The following is a 12,526-nucleotide window of genomic DNA, read 5'->3' as shown; positions in this document are numbered from 1 at the left end:
AAGATTTTGTATGAAAGATGAAAGGAATAGTTGTAATGTCTCTCATTTGTGGTTCTGCTGTAAATTAAAAACCATTCTTTTTTGAGACAATCTATTGTGGAACATATACTGGCCTGGAGGTATTCCCCGTGAAGTCTGGGCTGGTTTTGAACTCATGACATTCTTCTGCTCCAGCATGCTGAGTGCTGTGATCTCAAGCATGCTCCACCCAACCTGCTTAATGAGAAATTTCTTACAGTAAGTATATAAACTTTTGCTTGTAGATCAATTTTCTATTTAATAAAATTTTCATTTGACAGGAGTCCTCTGCCTTGTTCTGTGACAGTGATTTACTCAGGGGTCCTGTTAGGTTAGGAAATGTCACTTCCCTATTGGATCCTGTGTTTAGGAAGCCATTGAACTTTTTTTTAAGAACAGGGAAATGTCTTTTTTTTCTTTGTGTGTGGGAATGGGTACATATGGGTATATGTGGAGACCAGAAATCAACTTTTGATGTCATTCTTCAGTAACTGTCCACCTTAGTTTTTGAGACATTGTCTCTCTCTGGGACTGACTGGCTAATTCTGCTAGCTTGACTGGACTGCAAACCTCAAGGATCTTTTTGCCTCTGCCTCCCTGGTTGGTATTACAAGTGGAGTCCTACCTTACCTGACTCTTAAATTTTTTTTAGCTGGGCAGTAGTGGCTCACATCTTTAATTCCAGTACTCGGGAGGCAGAGGCAGATGGATCTCTGTGAGTTCAAGACCAGCCTGGTCTACAGAGTGAGCTGCAGGACAGGCTCAGAAGCTAAAGAGAAAAGAAACCCTGTCTCAGAAAACAAACAAACAAACAAACAAACAAAAGATCTGGAGATATGGTTATTATCAGGTTGATAACATGTCATAAGTAATTATAAAATATTTTTAAATTCAATTAATTTTTTTATGGGGTGCCCCAATTCAGCACCAGCACCTGGGAAATAAGTGACCAAACGCTGGCAACTCAATTCTGTTTCGTTTTGCCAGGCTTATGCCATCTTTTTCCAGACTGGTTCTTCATGCTTATACTCCAAGCTTTATTCTACCTTTTGGTGTGAAAAGCATATTACAGATAACTTGAACAACAGGGAATTGGCTTAACCACTTTTAGTCTTTCATTCTTGGTAAACATCTAATTCCAGCTCCTGGTCAGACACAATGTTTTCTCCCTTCCCTTTAAGTTAAGCGTATAGTCCAGTGTTGGAGGGTGAACTGGAGACTGTGCCTTGCCCATCATCTGTAGCAGGTATCTCATGGAGCATGACCTTTAATAATACCTGTTTTTAATCAAGGGAGGAGAACTGGCAACATTTTACTTCAAGTCAATAGATAGCCATTCCTGAGGTTTCCATGGGGACCTGAGGTTTAGAACAATTTCTGGGAAGAACGTTGGAAGCAAAACAAAGGGCAGGATGTTAACACAGTCGTGCTGTGCTGGCCCACATCTCTCCTGCAGACGTGTGATATATATGTATATGAGTCACCCCATCCAGACCCACAGGATACAGAGCTACATTCAAGCTCTCCGCGGCCAGATGCTGAGATCTTGTCCCTATACACAGATTACAAGGAAGAAAAGGTCCTACTTCAGTCGTGGCTCCATTACTGCTCGATACTGCCTCACCCAGTAGAGTTGTTTTGAGGCTCAAGTGATACTGTATAAGAGGGGAGAGGAGAGGGAACTCGGGTGCCAAATGTCTTCCCTATCTCTCTCCACTTATTGAAGCAGGATCTCTTGTTGAATCCAGTGTGGTTGGGGGGGGGAGGGGGGAGGCTCACTTTTGCCTCCCTGCTGCTGGCATTACAGGTAGCTGCTACACCTGCTAAGCTTTTAGGTGGGTTCTGGGGTCCAGACTCTTGGTTCTATGGTTTCTGTTGGCTGTGATGAAGCCCCATGACCAAAAGCAATTTGGAGAGAAAAGAGTCTATTTCACTTCTGCCTCTTCCATATTACAGTTTGTCATTGAAGGCAGTCAGGGCAGGAGCCTGGAGGCAGGAGCTGTTGCAGAGGCCATGGAAGGGTACTGATTACTGGCTTGCTCAGCCAGCCTTTTTTTTTTTTTTCAAATAAAGAATTTTTTTTTAAGATTTGCTGCGAACTGAACTCAGGTCTTCAGGAAGAGTAGCTGGTGCTTTTAACCTCCGAGCCATCCCTCCAGCCCTCGAACTGCTTTCTTATAGAACCCAGGACTGACAACCCACAGTGGGCTGGACCCTCCCCCATTAATCACTAATTAGGAAAATGTCCTCTAGGCTTGCCTACCGCCTGATCTTATGGAGGAAATTTTTCAATTGAGGATCCTTCCACAGATAACTCTAGCTTCTGTTCTAAAGCTAGTCAGTGAATCCTCGTGCTTGCATGGGTCCAGGGAGCCATCTCTCCAGCCCAGATAAAACACTTGGAATTGCCAGTAGCCTCATAGGTGTTGGTTACCTGTAAACTGTGGTGTACATGAACTCATTTAATCCTCAGACTACAACATTTTTTCTCTGTTAGAGATTGGAAAACCAAGGCACAGTAACGTAAAATAACATACCCAAAGCTACACAAGTGGTGACTCACAAAAACCCATATATATATATATATATATATATATATATATATATATATATATATATAGTGTATGGGTGTTTTACCTACAAGCGTGCCTGTGTACCATATGCATGCTGTGCCTGCAGAGATGAGAAGAGGGCCTCGGGTCCCCTGGAACTGGAGTTCCAGCCATCAGGTGGGGGCTGGGAATCGAACCCCTGCAAGGCCAGTGAGTGCTCCTGACTGCTGAGCTCTCTCCAGTCCCTCAGTTCTACTTCACCTTCTGTAACCAACTTCACCCTGGCTTCAGCTGCTTGGTGGCACATGCCTTATAACTCAACAATTAGGAGATGGAGGCAGGGGTATCAAGAGTTCAGTGTCCTTCCTGTCGTCTACACAGCAAGCTTGACAGCAGTCTAGAAGACTTTAAAACCCCCAAAAGATGTCTTTAGTGGGGGCTTGAGTTCAAGTCTCCAGCATCCATGTGAAAGATGGGTGTGATGGACCATGTCTTCAACCCTAGCATCGGGGGTGCACAGACAGGTGGATCCTAGGGGCTGCCTAGCCTGGCTGAAACTGCTAACTCCAGGTTCAGTCAGAAACTCTGTCTCAAAAAAGAAACTGGTACACTATGGAAGTGTTGAGCTCTGGCTTCTGCATGTGTTGCCATAGGCAGGTGCACACCCCTACACACACACACCCCAGCATACCCCCTCCAAAGCAAAGTTAAAGAAACATCCCCTTCTCTTATGTATGCATTTACCCACTTAAACTTTTTAAAAAATGAATACAAATTTTGTCCTCCCTTTTTTGAGACTGGGTCTCACTGTATATCCCTGAATGTCAAGGAACTTGCTTTGTGGACTGAAGCCGTGTGCCCGACCCGAACATAAGCATTTTAGCTACTTTCTGCAGTTCAAATTTCACTAACCAAAAGTAGGAGAAGCCACATCACACTTGTTCTGTTTTCCTGCTATTTGCGTGACTTTTTTTTTTTTTTTTTTTGGTTGTCGTTTCTTAGGCTCTCCCGTAACCCAGGTTGGCCTCAGCTCCCCACATAGTCCTGAGAATTTAGTCTTGCACTACCATGCCTGCTATTATGCAATGCTAGGGATCTGTTCAGGACTCTGTATGCTCACACCTTACCCATGAGCTTCCCCGTCAGTCCTTTGCTAGCTTGGTCACTGGTTCTGACCGTTCTGACTTGGCCGCACTGTAAGACCTTTGGACAGCTAAGGCACTGACCGTGTACTACTACAGTGTGTGTTCCTATCAGCACAGAAAGGCTCAGAAGGTCCTGAGCTCATACAGAGAAGGAACCTGGATAGCAGATAAGCCAGATAGGACAATCAGACTCTTCCCTACTGTTAATGCCACACCATACTTCAGGGTTATTACTGTTTTTTTCCATAAATAAATATTGAGCACTGATAATAGGAGGTCACTGTCACATACCTTACAAAACTAAACATCACATTGTCTTGGCAAAGTAACTGGACTTTAGGCTGTCTGTGAGAAAAATACAGATTCAGGAACTCATGTAGCTTGTAGACAAACAACCCGTGAATCTGACCTTTCCTCCTGCGGTCTGGCGCAATGCTGTTGAGTAACCTACACGGAAAGCCCCCTGCACGTGACTGAAAACTGGTAACCGTGTAGCAATAGGGACATTTTACATCCATAGAATGAGAAATTGGACTCTGAATTAGCCTTTTATTGAGTTTTTTTTTTTCCTTTTCCACGGATGGCTGTTGCAGATGATCTTTTTTTTTTTTTGAGTTGAATGTAAATACTACAGCTCTGATACTGGGTGTGCAGGGACTTCTTACATGTCAGACAGTGACTTAAGTGGGTGTCTAAGAATTCAGTTTGTCAGCACCTGTTGTTTGAGTCAGATCCCATGGGTTAAGGTCTCACCTGTACCCTACGCACTACTTCAAATGCCAATCACAAGTAGTAGGTTGTTATATACCCTTCGCCCTTCTGACCTGCCTGCTGTAAGTTGAGGTTCCTATGACTTCTTCTTGAGTCTGATAAGTTTGCTAGGGTGGTTCATGGAATTTAGGGATGTATTGAACATTGGCTGGAGCTGAGTGGCGGGTGGAAAGGTAGGTAAGGTAGGATGAAAATGGATGGCCCAGGGGAAGCCCTACAGGGCGGGATTGGGAATGGTCCCTAGGAAGGGAGGTTTTACCTCTGGGCATTCAGTCATGAGCTGCTCACCTTAGGGGTCTGAATCTGCTTGGTTTTACAGAAGAATCACCATTTCATGAACATAAAATGTCCAAGGTGTTAGGAGATTGCCACGGTTGTCAGTCATGCTCAGTAGTTCTTGGACTGTGCCAACCTCCCAATACACACACACACACACACACACACACACCCATTAGTCCAGGGGCTCTGTGAACCCAACAGTGCAGGGATTTTTATTTTTGGATTTTCAAGACAGGGCTTCTCTGTCATGCCTCTGGCTGTTCTGGAACTTGCTTTGTAGACCAGGCCGGCTTTGAACTCACATAGATCCACCTGCCTCTGCCTCCCAAGGGCTGGGATTAAAGGTGTGCACCATCACCACCTGGCTGGGTTTTTTTTTTTAATGAAGGCTTTGTTATGAGATACAGATTTTCTCCATTTTCAGTCGTCTTTCTCTGGAGGATGTGGGGAGGGGCTGAAAACACTAGTGGCCTGGACTTGTGGTGATGAGGTCCCATCCAGGAGTTCACAAGAGCCTCTGCCATAGAAGCAGAGCATGGTGGTGGCTCCTGCCTCTACTCCCAGCACTCAGGAGGCTGAGGCAGCAAGAACTCAGTGTCAACTGGGCTACAGAGACCTGTCCTCAAAGAGCAAAGCAGAGTTTTCCTTAGAACAAAAGGTACTCCAGGAGATCCTGGGAAACGCACGAGATTGTTATCAGGGTGAGAGACTAAATGGGAGATTGAAAGATTGTTCTAGTACCTCTGTCTACAGGGCCTTTTAGGAGCTCTATGTCAGTCTCGTGCCTGGCATAGGTGTGCCACTTTGGTCATCTTCTCTGAAAGTCTCTGAGCCTTGCTTTCTCACTGTGAAGTCTGGTTTTGAGGTCCATTTTGGTGAATGCGTTTTGCTCTTTTGGTACACAAGGGGGAGCATCTGGCCTAGAAATGAGAACTCTGGAGAGGTGAAACTTCTCTTGGCAGGGAAGAGCTCTCTTGCTCTTAGTCGGAAACTCTTTGTTTCCCCCTGAGCAAACTGAAAGTGGCTTACAGACATCATGAAACTTCATGTACAGGATATTATAGACATCCTTCCTAATGACAGTATTATCATGACTATGAAGTTCAGTACTCATACAGCAGATGGAGTGTGGTCAATTGTCTCCCAGTATCTCCAAGCTCATTATCTTCTTCCTTTTTCTTTTCTTCTTCAACAGGGTTTCTTTGTGTAGCCTTGGCTGTCCTGAAACTTGCTTTGTAGACCAGGCTGGCTTTGAACTCACAGAGATCTGCCTATCTCTGTCTCCCAAGTGCTGGGATTAAAGGCATGTACCACCACTGCCCAGCTATGGACTCTGTTTACAAATGGTACCCAACATGGGTCTAAACCAACAACCCTGAGATTAAGAGTCTTTCATATATATATATATATATATATATATATATATATATATATATATGACTTGCATGAGTGCTCTATGTGCATGTATACCTTTATGCCAGAAGAAGGCATCAGATCCCACTAGAAGTAATAGTGAGCCACCATGTGGTTGCTGGGAATTGAACTTAGGAGTCCTTCCTGAGAAAAACTGCTGTAAGCTATATCGAATTGACTTTGAAGATCTAGGGAAAGGCCAGATGTGGTAATTCATGCCTTCAGTTTCACCAATCAGAGTGGTGAAATTTCAGAGTGGGTGTGTGGCTCTCTTGTAGGTTCAAGGCCAGTTTGGCCTACCTAGTGAGTCCCAGGACAGCTGGAGCTACATAGTGAGACCCTGTATCCAAAACAACCCTTGTCCCCTCAAAAAAACCAAATAAAAACTGTGGGAAAAACTACATTAACATGGGGCTGGAGAGATGGCTCAGTGATTAAGAGCACTGTCTGCTCTTCCAGAAGTCCTGAGTTCAATTCCCAGCAACCACATGGTGGCTCACAACCATCTGTAATGAGATCTGGCGCCCTCCTCTGGTGTGTGGGCATACATGGAGGCAGAATGTTGTATACATAATAAATAAATCTTTAAAAAAACTACATTAACATTATCAAGGGGCAAATATATTCTTTATTCCTGCACTGAAATACAGCTTCAAAGGGCTTAATGGAAAAAGTGGCAATGGAGGCAAAAAAAAAAAAAAAATCCTGCTTCAGTGGAGTCATTGAACAAAGGTAGAAACCTGCAATTTTCCTGTGGCCACATTCATATTTAACCTGCTCTTTTTAACCTGATGATGGGACTCACAGCTAATGCTTATGAGATCTGTGTCTAGACAGTTGAGCAAAACAGGAAATGAGTTACATTGTCATAGCTTCAGAGCATTTAACCTCATGTTTTTCCTCTCAAAGCTGGACCTACTTTAAAAAAAACATTCCTTTTCTCCAGAGAATTTTGGGGCATTTAAGGAACTACAGTCATTTAGGGCTGCTCTCAGGGAGCGCAGCTAGCTATTTTGGAAAAGAAAATAAGACCACGATTTTATGGTGCTTGAACCATAAACTCAGCACTGCCACTGGAAAGAACATATTTGCTGACTTCTTCTGGATGAGTTCATAGCAGACTCTGATACTGTGCTCCAAGGGCAAGCTCAGCCTGATGACTCAGTCTCCATCTGAATACAGTATGCTGCCTTAAGTTCACCAGACAAGGGAGCTAACACTACTGGGATACTTTCTGTGTGCCAAACATTAAACTAGTCAAAACATTGCGTTATTATATCATCGTAGTTGGCTTTATGTTGCTTGATTAATTTTAATATTGTAGACCAGGCTGGCCTCGAAATCACAGAGATCCACCTATCTGTGCCTCCCAAGTGCTGGGATTAAAGGCGTGCACCACTACTGCCTGGCTATGGACTCTGTTTACAAATGGTACCCAACATGGGGCCCGGTGATGGTGGTGCACACCGGCAATCCCAGCACTGGAGAGACAGAAACAGGCGGATCTCTGTGAGTTCGAGGCCAACCTGGTCTACAGAGCTAGTTCCAGGATAGGCTCCAAAGCTATAGAGAAACCCTGTCTCAAAAACCAACCAACCAAACAAACAAACAAACAAAAAAAAACAACCAAAACCAAACAAACAAACTGTTAATTATATGGGATAGTGCTATTTATGAGACCATAGCATGTTCTGGTCAGGGCAGCCTGAGTCTTTTTTTTTTTTTCTTTTATTACAACACTGACCAATGTCTCAAGCAAATTTCTAGCTAACTCTTACATCTTAAATTAACCAATTTTTATTATTTTATATTTTATCATAAGGCTTGCAATTTGTTACCTCTTGCTTCTTGGGCAGCTACATGGTATCTATCTCCTTTGGCAGCTACATGGCATTTCCCCGATTCTGCCTACTCTCTATATCTCTTCCAGCCTAGCTATATTCTGCCCTACTGTAGACCAAAGCAGCTTTATTCATTAACTAATAAAAGAAACACACATGCAGAAAGACATCCCACATAATCTCACCTTTTCTATCTAAATACAAAGTAAGGTTTTAACTTTAACATAGTAAAATTACATGTAACAAAACAGATATCAAGCAAGAATTATACTTACAATATTTAGTTTATTTGTATCTGGCAAAATTAAAGAAAATATATTATCATCTACTTTATCTTTGTGAGTCTAAAGTTTCATATTTAATTTATCCTTTATTATAACTAAGGAAAACTATAACTATCTGTCTCCAACTTTTCAAAGACCCCATAAGAATATACTATTATCTAAGTAAACAGGAAGTGCATTGTAAGCAACTTCCAAAGTTCTAGAACTGACAGAGACATCTTGCTGCCTGGACAGTCACCCAGAGTTCTTCCGTAATGTTGTGGCAACCATCTTCAGCATGCAGGCACATAGTATCCAGTAGACTTTTCCACGAAGTAGGAAATTTGAAGATCTGTTCTGCCTTGTAATGGCAAAGTTCATCAGTTGCTTTCTTCTGTGTCATGCAGAATGTCTAGTAGTTTTCTCTGTGAAGCAGGAACTCTGAAGGATCATCCCATCTTTTGGAAAATTCTGTAGTCACTTTTCTGTGGGTCCTACATGTCCAGTTCATACAGCATACCATCAAGTAGTCCAGGCAAGAGCAGTTTCTTGTCTAAATGGCTAGCCTTGTCACATTGAAGGCAAATTCCATAACAAGTTTCTTCAATGCCCATCAACCTCTCTGAAGTAATTGGTGCTGTCAGAAGCAGACATGTCTCATTGTCAAGAAAAGTCTTGGGCTGGAGAGATGGCTCAGCGGTTAGGAGCACTGCCTGCTCTTCCAAAAGTTCTGAGTTCAATTCCCAGCAACCACATGGTGGCTCACAACCATCTGTAATGAGATCTGGCTCCCTTTTCTGGCCTGTAGACAGAATACTGAGAATACTGTATATATAATAAATAAATAAATCTTTTAAAAAAAAGAAAAGTCTTAAAACATTTTAAATGCCTTATGCCATAGGTCTTTGAAGTGTTGAAGATTATCTATCTAATATATCTCTGTATATTACAGGTGACTATTCAATCTGTATTTCTTAACTATAACATTTTTAAATGAGCTGCACAAACACAGAATCTTAAATGAGCAGAAATGCATATGCACAGTGTAGCAAATTAACCTTAAATCTTTATCAATAGACCAAGATCCACACCAATGCAAAGTATTCATCTCTACATCATATCCCCCTTTAAATGAAAACAAACATTTATAAACAATCATTTTGGAAATTTGGGCAGGGTTTTCTCCAAACTACTTTCTGCTGTTTGTTGGGCCAAGTATTTTTAGGGGTCACAGAGACCTTTGCGGGGGGGAGTTGTTCCATCAAACCACATTAGCCTGGAAGCAATCCACAAATTTTCATATTCTGTGGAAACAAAAGCAAAATCTTTTTTCCAAAGCAGCATATCCTTAGACTCAATATATATTTGTTGTATTAGCTAAGCGGCCCTTACAATGAAATGTTTCTCTGTACTTAGCTTATTTACAGTCAAAAAACTCAAAGAGAACACAATAATATACATAATCCAGACTCTGTGTATATCCCATCTTTACATGGCTTATTTTTCTTTACTCTTCTAATCTATGACTGTCTGTAATCTTTTATATTACTTTTACTGTCACTTTAAAGATGGTTTTATTTATTTTTTTTAATATTTGTTTATTTATTTATTATGTATACAATATTCTGTCTGCTTGTATGCCTGCAGGCCAGAAGAGGGCATCAGATCTCATTACAGATGGTTGTGAGCCACCATGTGGTTGCCGGGAATTGAACTCAGGACCTTTGGAAGAGCAGGCAGTGCTCTTAACCACTGAGCCATTTCTCCAGCCCCAAAGATGGTTTTATTTTTTAAAACTATTTCTTTTTATAACTGTCTATACTCTTTTTCTTCTTTCTCCCAAGTCTATGAACATTTTTTAAACACACTGTGTCCCATTCAGAGGCTTTTTTTTTTTCTGAATCTGTCTTTATTGCATATCTGTAAACATTTTCTGACCAGGGGCCATGGCTAGGACCAACTCTGTGGCCCTGCCTGTTGGTTCTGTCCCATTCAACATGGTGGAGGTATGTCTACCATCTCTGCAAGCCATGTTCACTGCCCCAGCTCCACGGGTGTAGCGTGTGTATGTCTCTATTAAGCAACTAGTAGCACTCAGCTCACAAACTCCATTTAAGTGCAGGACCTTCCAAAAGAGCCAGAGTTTCTACAATTAAAGGAATTGTGCCTCTGCATGCCTCTAGCAAACAGAGCTCACCTGAGAAAATGCTGCTATCATGAAGTTGTGTTTAACTCTGTCCTCTCTCTCTCTCTCTCTCTCTCTCTTTCTTTCTTTAGGATTTCTGCCTCCTCCCTGCAACCGCTTCCCATTTCCCTCCCCCTCCCCCGATCAAGTCCCTCTCCCTCATCTGCTGGAAGAGCAATCAGGGTTCCCTGACCTGTGGGAAGCCCAAGGACTGCCCACCTCTATCCAGGTCTCGTAAGGTGAGCATTCAAACTGCCTAGGCTCCCACAAAGCCAGTACGTGCAGTTGGATCAAAAATCCACTGCGATTGTTCTTGAATTCTCAGTATTCCTCATTGTCCGCTATGTTCAGCTAGTCCGGATTTATCCCATGCTTTTTCAGACCTAGGCCAGCTGGCCTTGGTGAGATCCCGATAGAACATCCCCATTGTCTCAGTGTGTGGGTGCACCCCTCGTGGTCCTGAGTTCCTTGCTCGTGCTCCCTCTCCTTCTGCTCCTGATTTGGACCTTGAGATTTCTGTCCGGTGCTCCCGTGTGGGTCTCTGTCTCCTTTCATCGCCTGATGAAGGTTAATATTCCTGAGGATGCCTATGTGTTTGTCTTTGGATTCACCTTATTTAGCTTCTCTAGGAACATGAATTATAAGCTCAATGTCCTTTATTTGTGGCTAGAAACCAAATATGAGTGAGTACATCCCATGTTCCTCTTTTTGGGTCTGGCTTACCTCACTCAGGATAGTGTTTTCTATTTCCATCCATTTGTATGCAAAATTCAAGAAGTCCTTGTTTTTTACTGCTGAGTAATACTCTAATATGTATGTATTCCATACTTTCTTCATCCATTCTTCCGTTGAAGGGCATCTAGGTTGTTTCCAGGTTCTGGCTATTACAAACAATGCTGCCATGAACATAGTTGAGCATATACTTTTGTTGTATGATAGGGCCTCTCTTGGGTATATTCCCAAGAGTGGTATTGCTGGATCCAGGGGTAGGTTGATCCCGAATTTCCTGAGAAACCGCCATACTGCTTTCCAGAGTGGTTGCACAAGTTTGCATTCCCACCAGCAATGGGTGAGTGTACCCCTTTCTCCACAATCTCTCCAGCAAAGGCTATCATTGGTGTTTTTTATTTTAGCCATTCTGACAGGTGTAAGATGGTATCTTAAAGTTGTCTTGATTTGCATTTCCCTGATCGCTAAGGAAGTTGAGCATGACCTTAAGTGTCTTTTGGCCATTTGAAGTTCTTCTGTTGAGAATTCTGTTCAGCTCAATGCCCCATTTTATAACTGGGTTGATTAGCCTTTTACGGTCTAGTTTCTTGATTTCTTTATATATTTTGGAGATCAGACCTTTGTCAGTTGCTGGGTTGGTGAAAATCTTCTCCCAGTAAGTGGGTTGCCTTTTTGTCTTAGAGACAGTGTCCTTTGCTTTACAGAAGCTTCTCAGCCTCAGGAGGTCCCATTTATTCAACGATGCCCTTAGTGTCTGTGCTGCTGGGGTTATACGTAGGAAGTGGTCTCCTGTGCCCATGTGCTGTAGAGTACTTCCCACTTTCTCTTCTATCAGGTTCAGTGTGTTTGGACTGATATTGAGGTTTTTAATCCATTTGGACTTGAGTTTTGTGCATGGTGATAGATATGGATCTATTTTCATTCTTCTACAGATTGACATCCAGTTGTGCCAGCACAATTTGTTGAAGATGCTCTCTTTTTTCCATTGTATACTTTTAGCTCCTTTATCGAAAATCAGGTGTTCATAGGTTTGTGGGTTAAAGTCAGGGTCATCTATTCGATTCCATTGGTCGACTTCTCTGTTTTTATGCCAATACCAAGCTGTTTTCAATACTGTAGCTCTGTAATAGAGTTTGAAGTCAGGGATGGTAATGCCTCCAGACAATCCTTTATTGTATAAGATTGTTTTGGCTATCCTGGGTTTTTTGTTTTTCCATATAAAGTTGATTATTGTCTTCTCCAGATCTGTGAAGAATTTTGATGGGGATTGCATTGAATCTATAGATTGCTTTTGGTAGAATTGCCATTTTTACTATGTTGATCCTCCCAA

Source organism: Microtus oregoni, unplaced genomic scaffold (assembly GCF_018167655.1).
Source record: "Microtus oregoni isolate MIOR12 unplaced genomic scaffold, Mior012 000022F_ref0000154, whole genome shotgun sequence".
In the NCBI taxonomy this organism is placed as follows: Eukaryota; Metazoa; Chordata; class Mammalia; order Rodentia; family Cricetidae; genus Microtus; species Microtus oregoni.
The sequence above is the reverse complement of the archived record's forward strand: the minus strand, read 5'-3'. Positions refer to the sequence as shown.